Genomic DNA, 17,582 nt, shown 5'->3' with positions numbered 1-17,582 from the left:
GGCCAGCGATGAGAGATGTGGAGGAGAGGAAACTACACCCAGAGCTGTGCCATTTGAGGCAAGGTAGAACATACTGTGCACATTGATGGTATCATTTAGCCATCAATACCTCTGTGGAGCACCACCCCTTCTCTATCAGTGCTTTGAGTCCTAGGGAATGATCACGTTCCATTAGCCAGGCAGCAGAATGATAGCATGTCATTTACCACTGAGCCGCAGCCACCGGCCTAACTTAGTTTCTCTGTACCAGGTAGGAAGTAATTGTTCTGCAGCGACACTCCCTGTGTTTCAGTTCTCTATTATCTAGGTCACAGAGAAACCCTGAAAATAGTTATAAGAAACTTCTTTAATGATTCATATTTAGCTGTAGCTGTCATTTCACAGATGTTTCATCGAATCCCACATGAGTCCAGTGGTTTCAAACTCTTTGATAGTTCTACCATTTCTTCCCCCAGGTCTGCTATTTACTAGTCCTTTGAGTCTGCAACAGCTGCCCACTGTAGTTTCTTTTCTTCTTCTTCTTTGCCATTAAAAAAACCCAACACCTTCCATCCAATGAAGCTAGGCCCAACTCTTCTCATAACAAAAGATGCTTACTGCTGCCATCCATGTTTTTCAAGTGGCTGCTCTGAAAAATGGGCCAATTCATTCAACTGATGGATGAGCGAATGATCCACACCTTCTGGTTTTATGGTCTGTCCCCTGCCCAGCTGTTCTGAAGGTAAATCCAGGGTGGATAATTATTTTTAGCTAGAAGGTTCCATCTTTTCTAAGCCACCTTCCAGGGGCTACATTCCCAAACTGGGAAGAAACAATGCATGTAAATTTTATCTTTGTAGAGCCAGCTAGTTTCCAAACATACTCGCCTTATGCCTCTCTGCCCCCATAAGGCAAGCAAGGGCATTATCACAGTTCAAGCCTTCATTTCAACCAGGCAAACATGTTTATAATGACACCTCTGTACCATGTTTATAGTACAGCCTATGCTGAACAATAGACCCTGGGCCATTCACCACAGTTGCACTGTGTTTGCTGCAGGCCAGGCCTCCTGATGCCTTCATAATTACTCTGGGCAAGCACACTTTGAAACTCTTGTTTTCAGTCATCAATTATATTTAGAAAAGCGAGTATTGCACGGTTAAATTAGAAACTCTATTATTGTGGACTGGAGCCAGACACCACAGCTGGACATTTCTCCCTTGTTATTTTTAGGTTCTGTTCTGTGTTCTTTCCAGCAATACAGTGACATGTTCTTTGGCAGGCAATAGCCGTGAGTGAGCAGCCCTCCGTGCAAAAATCAGAAACACATAATTCTTCCCAGCCAATTCCAGAATGATATCAAGAAAGCCATTCGCTGCTCAACCTGCAGTTTCCAATCCATAACTGTCCAAAATACTACGTTCAATTTTGTCTTCCTGTCGGAAAGTTCTGAGAACCAGGAAAATTTAGCAATAACCCCATCGTTGATAGCCTGAAGATGTTACTTGGCACTCAGTTGAGCAATGTCCACCAGGAAATATCATATGGGTTTCCAGAGAAGTGTGGGAATTGTTCTCAGACTTTTGCACACCACCCTAGAGATCTTTGGATAAAAAGTGAGTTAAGAAATACTTTAAAGAAAATAGTTAATTATACCGTGGAGAATTTGAGAGTATAGAATATTAAAACTCTATAATATACTGATGGGGACTTGGTTGCCAAGGTATGTAAGAGATTTCTTGGTTTCAAGTTGAACATTCAGGGTGTAGTTTTCAAGTACTCATTACACACACAGAAATCGCAGTACTGATTCCCATCACTGCTGCCCATACAGATAAGATAAAGGATGCACAATGAAAAACTGTTACATAATGAATAAACATACATATAGGAGCTATACAATTAAACACTGCTGCATAATGTGTGCACATAATTCTGAAGGGTGGAGTGGCTTTTATTTAGAGCAGGCATTAGGAATGGATTAGCTATTATGCTAAATAAACTATAGCTCATGGCTCCACCCAAACTGGTAGTAAGAGTATTTTTATCCTGCTGTTAAAATGGGCTCCTTTACAACTCAGTTCACTTCAGAACATGGCACTGAATCCTCAGATGCTGAAAATTAAAATATCAGTAGCCTATCCAGCATGAGGAAATGGATCTTTTTTCATATAATAATTCAAGGACAAGGCATGAGATGTGGGTGGATGAATGCAAGGAATCCTGTGTTTACCCTCTAAAAACATACTGGACAAGGTGAGTTTCTAAAGGGAGTTTAGGGGCATGAAAGGGTTCTTCCCAATCCTATATTAGATTTCTGCAGCACAGGAAATTGCTTGACATGTTGCTCTCATATCTCCAAACTGTAATTCAGATGCCTGCGTGTCCACATAAACTTGGAACTCATTGCAGTCCTGAGGAAACTCCCCTACAAGCATATTACTGTATCGGCCAAAAGACAAATGTTGGTTACTTTTCCACCCCTTGAAGCCTTGTTGGGGAGAAGTTTGAGATGCAGACCCTGAGAAACTTCTGTATCTTTGAGGTTACTAGGAAAGTGTGAAACATACAGTGGCATAGTGGGGACACACACACAGGGGCATTTGTTTCAGGCACAAAATGGTTAGGGCTTCAAAATTCCAACACCCAGTTCTGCCTCAGTACAGCTGCACACTTCTGTTACTGGGCTCCATTGAAAATGGCTTCTCCCTGTGAACCTCTCAAACAATGGAACGACTCTTATTTTCTTATTTCTGCGGCTGCAATCTCCTGGGTGATGTGGATGCTGTTAGGCAGTTGAATGTACATGCGTATTTTGTCTATTTCCCTTCTTCACAGCTCCCCTCCATATGGCCCCGGGCACTGGCAACCCATGCTATGTCACTGGAAACATACAGCTTTTCCTCTCACTGCAGCACTGTAGGGAAAAGCTGTACCCTGATGAAGTTCATAGTAACTCTTAAAGATACAGGAGACCCTTTCAAGATCTTCACCTGGAAATCTTCCTTGTACAGTTTTGTAACTCCCACATGGGGCAATGCCCATAGTTTAGATCCTCTGGGTAGAAGCCATTCTGAGAACGTTGGTCCCTCTAGGAAAGCCTCAGTACCACTGAGCTTCTTCTGAAATCAAGTAAGCATGGTTACACATCTAAATACACATCTGTGGACTATGTTCAGGGAACAAGTTCTTTCAGAACAAGAATGGTGGTAGTGGGGAGGATTAAAGTCCAATGTGCTGGGGGATCCCTCTCCCCCTGCAACCCTGGTTTTATTCTACTAGAGGACAGGCTGATGTCTGTCTAGTACAGGCATCCCCAACCTTCGGCCCTCCAGATGTTTTGGACTACAATTCCCATCATCCCTGACCACTGGTCCTGTTAGCTAGGGATCATGCGAGTTGTAGGCCAAAACATCTGGAGAGCCACAGGTTGGGGATGCCTGGTCTAGTAGAACTAGCCCAGAAACTAGCACAGTTTCCAAATGCAAAGGAAGACTGTATCCATAGTCTTGGGTAGGTTAGTCAAGTAGCAGGGTGCCCTTGTAAGGTACTCAGAGACCAAGAGAGATCAGGGCCTTTCCAGAAAGCAAAGGTTATTGACAAAATATAACAAAATGACAAGTAAATAGTTGCCTAGAAGGTGTCCCAGATACAGAGGAGGAGAGGTGAAGTGGTTGCCAGCCATAGAGGCTGCCTGGTGATTGTGTGGTTTCTGAGTAGGGGAGAGGAAAAGACTTGAAAAGGGGGAAAGGGTTCCATCCGTCCTCTCTTATCCTTTGGGTGCGGGGCTCCTGAGTGTCAGAATAAATCAAAAAAATAAGACATGCCTAGTCCACAACCAAGGGACGCGGGTGGCGCTGTGGGTTAAACCACAGGGCCTAGGACTTGCCGATCAGAAGGTCGGCGGTTCGAATCCCCGCAACGGGGTGAGCTCCCGTTGTTCGGTCCCTGCTCCTGCCAACCTAGCAGTTCGAAAGCACTTCAAAGTGCAAGTAGAAAAATAGGTACCGCTCTGGCGGGAAGGTAAACGGCGTTTCTGTGCACTGCTCTGGTTTGCCAGAAGTGGCTTAGTCATGCTGGCCACATGACCTGGAAGCTCCCTTGGCCAATAAAGCGAGATGAGCGCCGCAACCCCAGAGTCGGTCACAACTGGACCTAATGGTCAGGGGTCCCTTTACCTTTACCTTTAGTCCACAACCAGATGGAGCTCACTAGAAATGGAAGCACAGAAAGAAGGAACCCAAAGAAGACCTATTTCAGCCAGGCTGTGTTTATCCCAGCAAATATTCACCAGGAGCCACATGGAATTTAGTAGTTCAGAGATGCAAGTGCAGGCACTTTGCCAGGAAGTCCCAAACTTAGATATGCAGAGTGAATGCTAGCAGAATGAAGGTTGCAAGGGAAACACAGGAGGCTTGTGGCAGACAGGAAACTTATGGAGTCCAGGAGCTCTGAAGCAGTTATAGCCTTTGATGGCACAGGAAGAGAGTTACTGCTTAGCAAAAGAGATGGTAGTCTTAGATTGGAGTTTAACATACCTATTGTAAACGGCACTGGAACATACCCTCCAACATTTCTCTGATGAAAATAGAACCGTCCCATTCCATAATGATAATTTTACTATTTATACCTCACGCATCTTACTGGGTTGCTCCAGCCAATCTGGGCAGCTTCCAACACATATAAAGACATAATAAAACACTGAACATTTAAAAATACCCTTCCCTATACAGGATTGCCTTCAGACGGCTCGGGGGTTGGATAACACCATACCTTCAAACATTTCTCCAATGAAAATAGGGACGTCCTTTTACTAAGGAAAAGTGGGACATTCCAAGATCAAATCAGAAACCGGGACAGCTTCTCTAAATCAGGGACATCCCTGGAAAACAGGAAGGCTTGGAGGGTCTGCTGAACTCTCCATAGCCAATCAATAAGAGACATTCTCATCCCACACCACAGAGGGTGTGTCCAGTGGATATTCCCTTGTCCATTTCAATAGAGGGTTTGGGTGGGTCATGTTCAAGTGTACTTTGTCCTAGTTTGCTAGATTCTTTGGGAGGGTTTGGGTGGGTCATGTCCAAGTGTACTTTGTCCTAGTTTGCTAGATTCTTAATAGACAAAACATAACCTATGCACCCAGGTTCTTTGGGGGAGATAATGCTCTCCAGCAACATTTGACCTGTTCGTGCTTTTCCTTAAACCATTCTGTATTTTAAGAATCTGCTAGACATAGGAAATTCAACTTGGAAGCATATTGTCTTGTTGCAGACAGGGTTAGGTAGACCCTAGGACTCTTCAGTTCATAAGCCGTCTGCTTGACAGGAGGTGCTTAAAGTGAGGAGTCAGGAGGATTCTCTCTCAACTTTCTAGCTGCTGTGTGGGTTCCCCCCGCCCCCGCCCCCCAGACTTACACAGTTTAGATCTCATTTCCTGGCTGATTTTGTCTGTGTTTCAGAATCTACCTTTGAGAAACAAATCCATACTGTGGAGTTTCAGGCTCCGAGCACGTGGCGAGTTGCTATGGCAACCAATTTGCAAGAGTGCGCGGAGGGGTGTGTGTGTTCCGCACGCGATGGCTGCATAGCTGCTGGGCCACTAGTTCTGAGATAGAGCCTGATGAAAGAACAAGCCCAGTTAATAGGTAGGAGATCTTCGCCGGTCAGAGAAAGAGAGGAAGCCAGAGGAGGAAAATCCTACAGGACAGCATCCGAATGTGACAACTGGGTGAAATCTCTGCCGTTACTAAAATTAGCATTTGTTGAATTGGGCCGAGATAAGTATTGGACCAGCAGTTCCGAGGAAGAAGAGAACACAGAAAGGGAAGAACACAGAAAGAGGTCAATCGCAATGAAGGAGAAGCGTCTATCATGAAAATAGTTCTGCTGTCAGTCAGGGAGGTGCATACATTCTGTGGGATGGATCTCAGGAGAGGGAGGGGAGTAGGAAAAGAAGAAGCCAGCTACCACCAACTGCCCTGAGCCTACCTCAGGTAGCACTGTGTCCTTCCTTCACAGGGCCATATTAAATAAATAAATAAATAAATAAATAAATAAATAAATAAATAAATACCACCAGCTGCCCCATGGGAAGGATCCTAGAAAACAGAAGCAGGAAGGCAGAGAAGAGCTTGCTCCTAGCTCACTCTCTCCACTATTAATGATTGTTGATGAAAAATGCTGGGCAGCAGGAGATGGACTGTTGGGTGCCGTTTGTGAGCGACAGACAGTTGGCAAGTACCTGTTGTGAATGGCAGCTGGAGAGCTGCTGCGGGAGGCAACTGAATGGGATGCAGAGGAGAATGTAAGCATAGGGGCAAAGAATTAGGATAGCTGTTAAGGGGGAGAGCCACTTGTGTTAGGTTCAGATATTAGATCTTTTACATCAGTAAAGGTAAAGGGACCCCTGACCATTAGGTCCAGTGGTGGCCGACTCTGGGGTTGCGGCGCTCATCTCGCTTTATTGGCCGAGGGAGCTGGCGTACAGTTTCTGGGTCATGTGGCCAGCATGACTAAGCCACTTCTGGCGAACCAGAGCAGCACACGGAAACGCCGTTTACCTTCCCACCAGAGCGATACCTATTTATCTACTTGCACTTTGACGTGCTTTCAAACTGCTAGGTGGGCAGGAGCAGGGACCGAGCAACGGGAGCTCACCCCGTGGCAGGGATTCAAACCACCAACCTTCTGATCGGCAAGTCCTAGGCTCTGTGGTTTAACCCACAGCGCCACCCACGTCCCTTATATCAGTATACGGCACAAAAGGACTACTAGTTCTGGGCATTGTTTTCTATGAATATAGGTTTACTGCTTTGACTATTTGTGTTCCGGTATGGCTGGATTATAATGTCAGCCTATCTCACCCATGCGGTTTGTGTGGGTATTCGTAAACAAGAACGTAGAGGGAGAGTCCTACATGTAGATCAGTGTTAGAAACTGGGGTAGAAAAACTAGGAGCCAAATGGCTTCTGGGACCTGAGTTGTGGGTGCCAAAACAGAATGTCTAGTCACTACTTTGGGAGTGGGGTGGTTGGCAACACTTTTTATTTAATATTTTGATATGCATAAATTAATATGCAATTCACATAAGTAACACATTTTTAGCATAAATTGTTAATATATGTTTAATTTGGTGTTTACATTAAAAAATATAGGTACCATACTTCAGTTTTCAAAACACTCTATTCTTTATTGTTAAACTCCTTAGTCTATACTTCAAGGCTTCAAAGGCTTAGCCTATACTTCAAGCCTATCCTTAGTCTATACTTCCTTAGCACATACATTTCAGTAATCCTTGAGTGTCAGCCAGGTGCAAAAAATGACTTTTGGACATGCTCACAAATGGAGAATCTATCATCTATCTATCATCTATCTATCTATCTATCTATCTATCTATCTATCTATCTATCTATCTATCATCTATCTATATCTATCTATCTATCATCTATCTATCTATCTATCTATCTATCTATCTATCTATCTATCTATCTATCATCTATCTATCTATCTATCATCTATCTATCTATCATCTATCTATCTATCATCTATCATCTATCATCTATCATCTATCTATCTATCTATCTATCTATCTATCTATCTATCTATCATCTATCATCTATCATCTATCTATATCTATCATCATCTATCTATCATCTATCTATCTACCTACCTACCTCTATCTATCTATCTATCTCTATCATCTATCTATAATTTTTATTAATTTTTCTGCTTTACAGTTTAGAATATTCATTTAAACAACCTTAAAATATCAATGACTCCTCTTCTCTTTCCATGGTTCATTTTGCATAACATAAATCCCTGCATATTTTACACAAACCAAACCGTTCGGTATTCCATTATTACATCCATCCAAACTTATTTACACTGTTGAATTTATCTTAATGCTGCCAACATTTTCAGGTGTACACAATTTCCCCCCATATATTCAATACACATTTTCTAATCTTCTTTAAACATATGTTCTTCTTGTTCTCATATTCTATACGATACGTCCGCAAGCTGCGCATATTCCATCCATTTAAGTTGCCGTTCTTCTTTGGTTGGGACCTCGCTCATTTTCCATTTTTGGGCTAACAAAACACGGGCCGTAGTAGTGGCATACATACATAACATTTCTTTTTTAAAACCTGGAGAATCTTTAGGCACAAAATGCTCCTGGCACCCTGCTAATTTCAAACCCTGATGTAGACCAGGTTTAGGGGAAGGGACATGTCTCGGTGGGAGAACACCTGCTTTGTGTACAGAAGGTCCCAGGTCCAGCGTTTTCAGGTAAGGCTGGGAGATAGCTTGGACTGAAACTCTGGAGAGCTACCAAAAGTCTTTGTAGGCAATAATGAGCCAGGTGGGCCAATGGTATGTCATGATGTGAGGCAGCATCCTCTGGGCCTCCAAACAGAGAAGTTTACAAAAGCACAATCCTATCTCTCTAACCAAGCAAGAAGCAGCCTTTGGAAGTTGAAAACTATTATGTTATTGTAAACTGAGCTAGATTGACAGCATTTATTGGACAGCATTCGCAATCAGAAAACGAGACAAAGAGGTTTGTTTTGCTCTTCTTCGCAACAATGTTCCACTGACATTTACAGAGAGCTTTACCTTTTCCCCTTCAAGGTCAGATTTTTAGTTCTGAAAGCTGCTAATTCTTGCTCTCACAGCCATGTCTAGAGCAGCCCGAATCCCTGAGGGCGCTGTCAAGCACTACTTCCAAGTTTAATTGATTAAGACCTGTTCACACTTTTCTTTTTGCGGGCGATTGATGGATCTAGTCGTCCGAACTGCGCAAGGCAGATCAATTGACCAAAAATGATGTAATGACAAAACTTCCAAATATATGTCTACATTCATCACTGCATGAGAACTATGGAGACAACACACTCAATTAGAAGAATGTCACCTGATTGTGTGCCACACCAAACCCTCTGGCTGAGCTGCAGGCTCTCTCTCTACAGCGAATGCATCAAAGGCATAATACAACCTTGTTTCACAAAATGAGCTTTCCAGGGAGGCTGCAGGGAGGGCTGCAATGTAGGTTTAGTTTTAAAACGTTGTGGATAATGGCTCTCTGGCATCAATAAGTAACGTTTGTGGTGCTTGAGAGTGGATGTAACTGTCTTTTGAAGCTATTTAAAGCATGGGTATGCAAACTAAGGCCCGGAGGCCGGATCCGGCCCAATCACTTCCTAAATCCGGCCCGTAGACGGTCCCGGAATCAGCGTGTTTTTACATGAGTAGAATGTGGTCTTTTATTTAAAGTGCATCTCTGGGTTATTTGTGGGGCCTGCCTGATGTTTTTATATGAGTAGAATGTGTGCTTTTATTTAAAATGCATCACTGGGTTATTTGTGGGGCATAGGAATTCGTTCATTCCCCCCCCCCCAAAATATAGTCCGGCTCCCCACAAGGTCTGAGGGACAGCAGCTTCCTGCTCCAAAAGTTTGCTGACCCCTGATTTAAAGTAAGGATCAGGTTGGATTTAATAAGGTTCACTACCTGACATTTTTCGGACCATTTGTGTCTAGGATTTGTACCATTCCCTGTTGCTTGGAAAAAAAAAAGCTCTATCCCTTCAATAGCTGCCCAACAGGTAGAGATTCTGCTTTTCCTGGCACAGAGAAGGTGTGATGGGTGGAAAACTGCTTGATGGAAGATTTCATCCTATCACTAAGGATCGGGTGAGACATTTGGTTCGGTTTGCATTTTAAAGGCAAACCTACCCAATCCACACTTCCTGAAGCAATATGGGAACTGAAATGCAGTCATATCCTTCTCTGAAATTTGCAGCGCAGTGCTCCAACGAAGCAACTTGTACAAAAATGCATATAATGTGTGCACAAAATGCGTATAGTGGAGAAAACGGTGCATGGAAATGCATTACATTTCTTGCAAATTTGCTTTCAAAAATCTGTATACAGTAGGCCCACAACTTGCACAAGGGTTGAATTCCGGGGATCACTCCTAAAGGCAGAATCATGTATAGTCAAGACACATTGGGTTCAATGGCAGGTAGGATTGTCAAATTCATTTTTTCCGGAACCCCGCCCTCTTTTTGTCCCCTTTTTCTTTATTTATATTTTCTTTGCTGTGTGTGTAAAGCTGAGTGCGCACAAGTTAAATGCGTGTAAGTTGCGGGCTTACTGTATCAAGCAAATTGCATTCCCAAATATGTATGTTAGGAGAAATTTGGACTCAAATGCTTGCGAATTTTTTAAAAAAGGAGTTTGCAAATGGATGTGGAAATGTGGAGAAATGAATTATAACTGGGAAAAATGAAAAGCTAAAAACCAAAATTGACAAATACGCCCATTTCTACTTGTCATGGAGTTGTTTAAAACACAACACTTTAGTTAGAAAAAGAGTGGCAACCCTACAAACATAAACGTTGCGGCACATTCCATAAATGTGGTGAATGTTGCCATTTATTGACCCAAAAAGCAATGACAAGAGCCAAATTTCTTCTTTATCTTTGCACCATATATATCCAGATTTATGTACTTCATAATACTCTACACAGTTCTGAATACAAACAAGTTTTGCAGACTTCTGTACTTGCGTTACCCCATCTGAACTCCTGTCAAATCTTTCTTAAACTTTCAGAAGTATTTTAATATTGAATGTTGGTTGATTAATAGCAACTACCCTCAACTTACTTTGGGAAATAAGATTATGTGAAGCCATTATTGGACTACATACTATGACCAAGCATCAGAAGGGGAGCCACTTAAAATTTGGAACTTGTGTTAAGATGCAGGGTAATATTTCATCATCTGAAAATAATCCTTCAGTTCATTGTGTGCTGTTGACTTGTAGCCTGAAGGATTTCTCTGCCTCTTCACATGTATCTAGGCTCAAAACTGGATTGCATTTGATAAAGAAAGTGCTTTCTGTCTTGGTCTGAGTTTCTCCTTCGGTTTACAAGCTGCAACCACACCAACCTACGCTGACAACGAAGGAAGTCGTTTGTCTCCAGGTCATTGGTATTAAACAGTTGTGAATCAAAGTCTGAGAGAAATAGCTCTTAATTGCATGTGCATCTATGAATACTGCTTTAGGTGACACTACATACTGAGTAATGGCATATTTTTAAACCCCAGAGCTAACGCGTGTCATTTACAATTCTAGCATTCAGGTTGGAATTTCACTAATTCAGCGCTGCAGAAAGTTTGGCTCCATGACAAATGGTTTAAAGCAACCACAAAGAGACATTGAAATGAGGGCTTTGCTTCCCTTCCTCATGACAGTCCACAAGGAAATTTATCAGCTTGAATAAAGACAACAAATTCCAGTGGTATACAAATATGCCATTGGAAGGAATATCTCTCGCATCTCAGGAACAAAAGATCTTGAGCATAAACAGAACTTTCATATTCAGAGGCATTCTGTGCCAGTATACTGGGTATGCCCAGGCTTCCTCAATCTAGTGCCCTCCAGATGTTTTAGACCACAATTCCCATCATCCCTGACCATTAGCCATGCTGGCTGGGGCAGATGGGAAATTGTAATCCAAAACATCTGGAGGGTATGAAGTTGGGCAAGTCTGGTATATAGAATCATTGGAAGGGACCCAAAGGGTCATCCAGTCCAGTGCTTTCCAAACGTGGGTCTCCAGCTGTTTTTGAACTACAGTTCCCATATTCCCTGACCACTGGTCTTGCTACCTAGTGATGTTGGGAGTTGTAGTCCCAAAACAGCTGAAGACCTAAGTTTGGGAAACATTGAGAGTTCAACTCTCTGCAATGTGAGACTATATACTGGTCTTTTTGGTGAGCTTCTCAGAAGCATTTGGCTCAACATAGTTGGAAACAGGATGATAAAGTAGGTGGCATGTTGGGTTGATCTAGGAAGTTTTTCTATGGTTTTTAGAATTCTGAGATTTTCAGAGCTTAAACATATGAAGATACAAAGCTATCTTATACAGAGTCAGACTAGTGGATCCATCAAGCTCCATATTGTCCACTGACAATGGCTCTCCAGGATTTCATAATAATAATATAATGATAATTTATTATTTATACCCCGCCCACCTGGCTGCAAGCAGTTTGCTTTTAAGTTCCATTTTATTTCAAGTGCAAGAATTGCTTCACACACCTGGAGACTAAGAACAACCTAACAAAACTAGCTGACTAACCCGTTCATCTGCATTACCAAGAGACAGGAATTAAGCCTCTTTTCATAGCAACAAGGATGCTCCCTTATACTGAATGAGGTCATTAATTCGTCTAGCTCAGTATTGTCTGACTGCTAGTGCCTCTCTAGGATTTCAGACAGAAGTCTCTTCTGGTCCTCCCGGAAGTCTCTGAGGATTGAACTTGGAACCTGCCAGGTTCTGCCACTGAGCTATTTCCTTGCCCCTCAAAGAAGTCCTCTGGTGCCCTCAGAGTTGTTCTTAGACCGAGGCAGGAATAAAGGTAGAAAAAAATTGATTGATGTAAGCTATGGGAATTGCCTATTTTGCCCAAAGAAATAACAGCAAAGCAAAATATTTTGCCTTTATAGTCTGTGGTGTATTTGACATTCTGTGCTCCACACAGAACCTACAAGGAATGCAAGAAATACTTGAGAAAGGGTTAGAGTAACCTTAATGAGAAGAGGACCCAGGATAGCAGGAAGCAGGTCACAGACCCAGGAAACCTTTGGAGATGGGAGCTTGAGGCAATTGGAGCTTCACCCAAAGAGAGGAAGTATTTCCTGGCAGGTACTGGGAGAGACACTGCTTGAGATGTGTCTATCCAGAGTCTGAGCCGTGGAGTCTAAGGGAAAGTTATGAATGGTATAATAAAGTTACGAACGTTATGATAACACCCTGAAGCATCTGCAAAGAAGAACCCTGAGAATGAATGTAAGGCTATTGTTTCCAAAGGAGAAAACGTCTATGGCAATTTATTGCAGAGGATCAACTGATGTCAAAAAAATTAACTCAAAATTTTATACTGGAACTGCAGCAATGCAAGAAGGAAACCAGAATGTCAGGGACTAGGCAGACGAGGAAAGGTGGAGACCACCTCCCCATCCTGAACCTTCCAGGGAGGAGGAAGACAGTATAGATTTACAACAGCTGTTTGAGGTTAAAGTGTTGGTGTTGACCTTAAAAGCCCTAAACGGCCTCGGTCCAGTATACCTGAAGGAGCACCTCCACCCCCATCGTTCTGCCCGGACGCTGAGGTCCAGCGCTGAGGGCCTTCTGGCGGTTCCCTCATTGCAAGAAGCAAAGCTACAGGGAACCAGGCAGAGGGCCTTCTCGGTAGTGGCGCCCGCCCTGTGGAACGCCCTCCCTTCAGATGTCAAAGAGATGAACAACTACCTAACATTCAGAAGACATCTTAATAATAATAATAATAATAATAATAATAATAATAATAATATCTTTATTGTCATTGCCCCCTCTCAGGGACAACGAAATTACTTGACTGCTCCATAAAAACACTAATTAAAACAATACAGTATAGTACAGCAAGGAAGATTAGATGACTTTCAAAGTCCAGGCTTCCCATTCAGGGCAAAGATCGCTCTGGAGAAGAAGCTGTTCTTAAGACAGCTCGTTCTTGTCTTCATCATCCTGTATCTCCGTCCCGACGGCAGGAGCTCGAAGAGACAGTGACCAGGATGCGATGGATCTTTTACTATGTCCAGTGCCTTCCTATGGCACCTTGTGGCATAAATCTGCTCTAAGGTGGAGAGTGGGCAGCCAACAATGCTCTCTGCTGCCTTAACAACTCTGCACAACCCCATCCTGTCCTGGGTAGTACAGCTTCCGTACCACACACATAAGCCATAAGTGAGCACGCTCTCAATGGCACAGTGATAGAAGGCAAGCAGCAGTTTCTGCGGAAGATGGTTTTTCCTTAGAATTCTCAAAAAGTACAGTCTCTGCTGCACCTTCTTCACAAGCCCCCTTGTGTTGACACTCCAGGACAGATCCTCTTGTAATTCAATGCCCAAAAATCTGAACGTTGTTACCCTCTCCACACAGACCCCAGCGCAGACAGGCAGCGCTGTTCAGGGAAGTTTTTAATGTGTGACATCTTGGTGTATTTTTGGTCTTTGTGGAAGCCGCCCAGAGTGGCTGGGGAAACCCAGCCAGATGGGCGGGGTACAAATATTATTATTATTATTATTATTATTATTATTATTATTATTATTAGGGAGGTCACAGCTCAGAGGCAAATGAGGGGGAAAGTTGGGAAATGATGGGAGAGCCAGAACAGCTGACTGACACATCATTAGAAAGCATTCCAGACCCACTATCTCCCAGGACCTGGAGAGCCTTAAAAGTAGGAGAGCAAAGAGCCTGAAGACAGAGGGCACTTAGCGACATCCATAGAGGAGACGATGATAATGACGAATAAGGAAGTGGAAGTGATTGGGGTGTGTGAAGATTCACTTGGGACAACGCCATTATCCAAGAGGCTGGGTTCTATAGCCTCTCTCTGTAAAGCTTGAAATAAAAAAAGGACTGCAAGCAACTTTTCCCTGTCTTTATACTTTCCTGGGCAACCAGCCGGGAGCTAATGGCAGCATCCTGACACAGAGACAGGAGGATATATTGCTGTAACAGGAATGTAAGACCTGTTTTGCAGTGGAGTGCAGATGGCACGGAATACTCTTCTGTTATTGCGGTGGTAAAATGGGTTGCCAAGCTACTGAGAGATTGGTGCAAGTTGTAGCTGGAAATGCTGGCACCATTGCACAGACTGGTTCTGTGGAAATGGGAACAGAGATCACGGGAAAGGAAGTGGACCATCAAGGAGATTGCTCACTATCAGAGCTTCCCTCAGTGTAATAGGAACTAATGCACCACAGCATTATTAGGAAGATGCGGAAAACATAGCAGTACTGCTTAATGAGGGTAGTTATTAGGAGAAACTGGAAAGCTGTGCTAAATGTTGTGATTGAGCAACAGAGAATTTAGGAGAAGCTCATGAAGAGGCAGCTGTGATAACTGAACCTAATATAGAAGAAAGAGTTTCAGGATGGACAGGTAGAAAATTTCAACAGGTACCAGTTTTGTATATTGTGGAGTCCTGGAAGGATCAAAAATGGTTTTACAATCCCAGTTTGTCTTCCATGCTGAAATGGTTTTACAATCTCAGTTTGTCTTCCATGCTGAAATCCGGCAAAGTACCCTGTAACTGTTTATCTGTGACGAGCTGTTGCACAAGGATGGATATGAGGGATATATGAGAAGATCATGCTTGCACAGCATGAAGCACAGGTGCCAGTTTGCGAGCCAGAAGAGCGCTAGACGAGAGAAATGGCATCTGGGGGAAAGATCGTACAAGTGAAGTGCAAGCTATGCACGTGAGACAAATGTATTGAGGCTATTGGAAAGGCATGGTCGTATTCCCTGCCCCCAACATCACCCCCTAGATTTGGGTAGAGCCAAATGAGCAAGACATTGGATTGTCACAAATCATCACCCAGCCAAAGGGAGGGGGAATCATACTATTCCACTTCCATTGTATCAGCTAGCAAAGGGGCTACAAAAGGATATGTTGGATGCCAATATTATCCAGGCATGTATGACTCCTTGCCAATTTTGAGACTGAGATTGCACATCTTCTTTCCGCTGCAATTCACCAAGGAATCCATGTTGTTTAGCTTCATAAGTGTTCTGTAGACTTCCTCAAGGAGTTGTCTTTTTTGCTATTTGTGTATTGGGATCCTGACAGGTTTGTTTTTTAGACCAGCATATTGGAAGTCCATCTCTTCTAATTGCAGTTTGTCATGGCACAGGGACATGTGGATGTTTGCTCTCAAATCCTCCCTTTTTGTACATTTCCCAGAGCTTTACAAAATCACAGTGATTCTCTCTCTGCACTTCTATGAAAGGTACGGGAGAGCTTTTCCTGTTTTGGTTCCTGTCTTTACCTCTTCCATGCTCCCCGCTCCAGCAAATGCCGAATGTTCATTCATGTCGGCATTCTTAGCAATGCTGACATCATTCGTTGGAAACTACTATATTTCAACTCCATTAATGATCAGTTCACCCATGGTGTTCATCTTAAACTCCTGTAGTTCAGATTTAGAAATTCTATCTGCTTTGGCAAAAGGTGGAATAATGTTCACCTTGCAATCAAGTTTTTTCATGCTTACTAGATCAAGAGTTTTGAAGGAATGCTTTGTCAGTGAATTAAATACAGGCACACATGGATGTGAGGGTCATGGCAATTAAACGAAGAGCATTCAATTTTTCGTTATTCCTGGAGGTAGGCCTCAAATGCCACATCTATGTACCGTATTTTTCGCTCTATAGGACACACTTTTCTCCCTCCAAAAATGAAGGGGAAATGTGTGTGCGTCCTATGGAGCGAATGCAGGCTTTCGCTGAAGCCTGGAGAGCGAGAGGGGTCGGTGTGCACCGACCCCTCTCGCTCTCCAGGCTTCAGGAAGCTATCCGCAAGCCTTCGGAGCGCGGCGGGAGTTCCCGCCAGGCTCTGAAGGCTTGCGAATAGCAGCCTGTTCTGGGGCTGGGAGCCCCGCAAGCTCTGGGAGCGGCGGCGAGGTTGCGCGCAATCTTGCCACCGCTCCTGGACCTGTTCTGGGGGCTGGGGTCGGGGGAAGCTCAGGCTTCGCCCGCCCCAGCCCCACAGCTAAAAACAAAGCCAAGACAGCGAGCAGGATCCATCCCGCTCACTGTCTTGGCTTCTGCCAAAGCCGCGCACAGCCTCTCCCAGCTGGTGAGGTTGTGCGTGGCTAAAGAGGAAGCCAAGACAGTCAGCAGGATGGATCCCACTGGCTGTCTTGGCTTCTTTGCTCTTTGGGGCTGGGGAAAAATAATAATCCCCCCCCTTAATTTCCCCCCTAAAAACTAGGTGCGCCCTATGGTCCGGTGCGCCCTATGGAGCGAAAAATATGGTAACTCATCTATGTAGCTCACTAATAGCTGGTAGCTGCCTTCTTTGTTTCTTTGGTCACCAAATCCAACAGTATTTACATTTGTCACTTTCAACCAATCATTGCTTTCCTGGGGTTCATATGTCTAAGCTTTAAGTCTTACTTTCAGCTGAAAGTGTGTTGACACACAGTCATCAAAACTGGTATTAAACTATCAAACTCAATTTCCCAGATCCTGTCTCCCCAGTACAGAGAATGTTGAAGCAGAAACCCTGGCTGATAGACTTGCTAAGTGATTGATCTGATAAACTATCAAAACCAACATGACCAGACAAGGATAAGGATCGGCAGCTCTATGTCCTCGCATCCTGATAATCGATCGGTGAATTAGAGGGTGCTCTCATTCCAATATCAGATTGATAGTGCAGCTGCCAGGGCACATCAGAAGAATACAGGAACAAGGGAGATGTACCTAAAATAGCAGAAGATGCTTCAGAACCTTCAATTATGTCTCCTATATGTAAATCTGAAGCGCTACTTCCAAGAACATTGCAGCAAAGAATAAAAGGGGGATTGTTACACTGCAGTCAAGGGAGATGTGAACAAATTAAGTTATTATTAATACATGCCTACAGTTCAACAGGGGGACGCGGGTGGTGCTGTGGGTTAAACCACAGAGCCTAGGACTTGCCGATCAGAAGGTCGGCGGTTCGAATTACCGCAACGGGGTGAGCTCCTGTTGCTCAGTCCCTG

At 43.6% G+C, this 17,582-nt stretch overlaps 1 pseudogene; it reads right to left on the bottom strand.

The window, feature by feature from the left end:
• Nucleotides 1-14,900: 14,900 nt before the first annotated feature.
• Nucleotides 14,901-17,233, bottom strand: LOC128412404 (septin-10-like; annotated as a pseudogene).
• Between the last annotated feature and the right edge of the window lie 349 nt (nucleotides 17,234-17,582).

Source organism: Podarcis raffonei, chromosome 4 (genome assembly GCF_027172205.1).
Source record: "Podarcis raffonei isolate rPodRaf1 chromosome 4, rPodRaf1.pri, whole genome shotgun sequence".
In the NCBI taxonomy this organism is placed as follows: Eukaryota; Metazoa; Chordata; class Lepidosauria; order Squamata; family Lacertidae; genus Podarcis; species Podarcis raffonei.
Note: the sequence above shows the minus strand (reverse complement) of the source record. Positions and strands in the feature narration are given on the sequence as shown.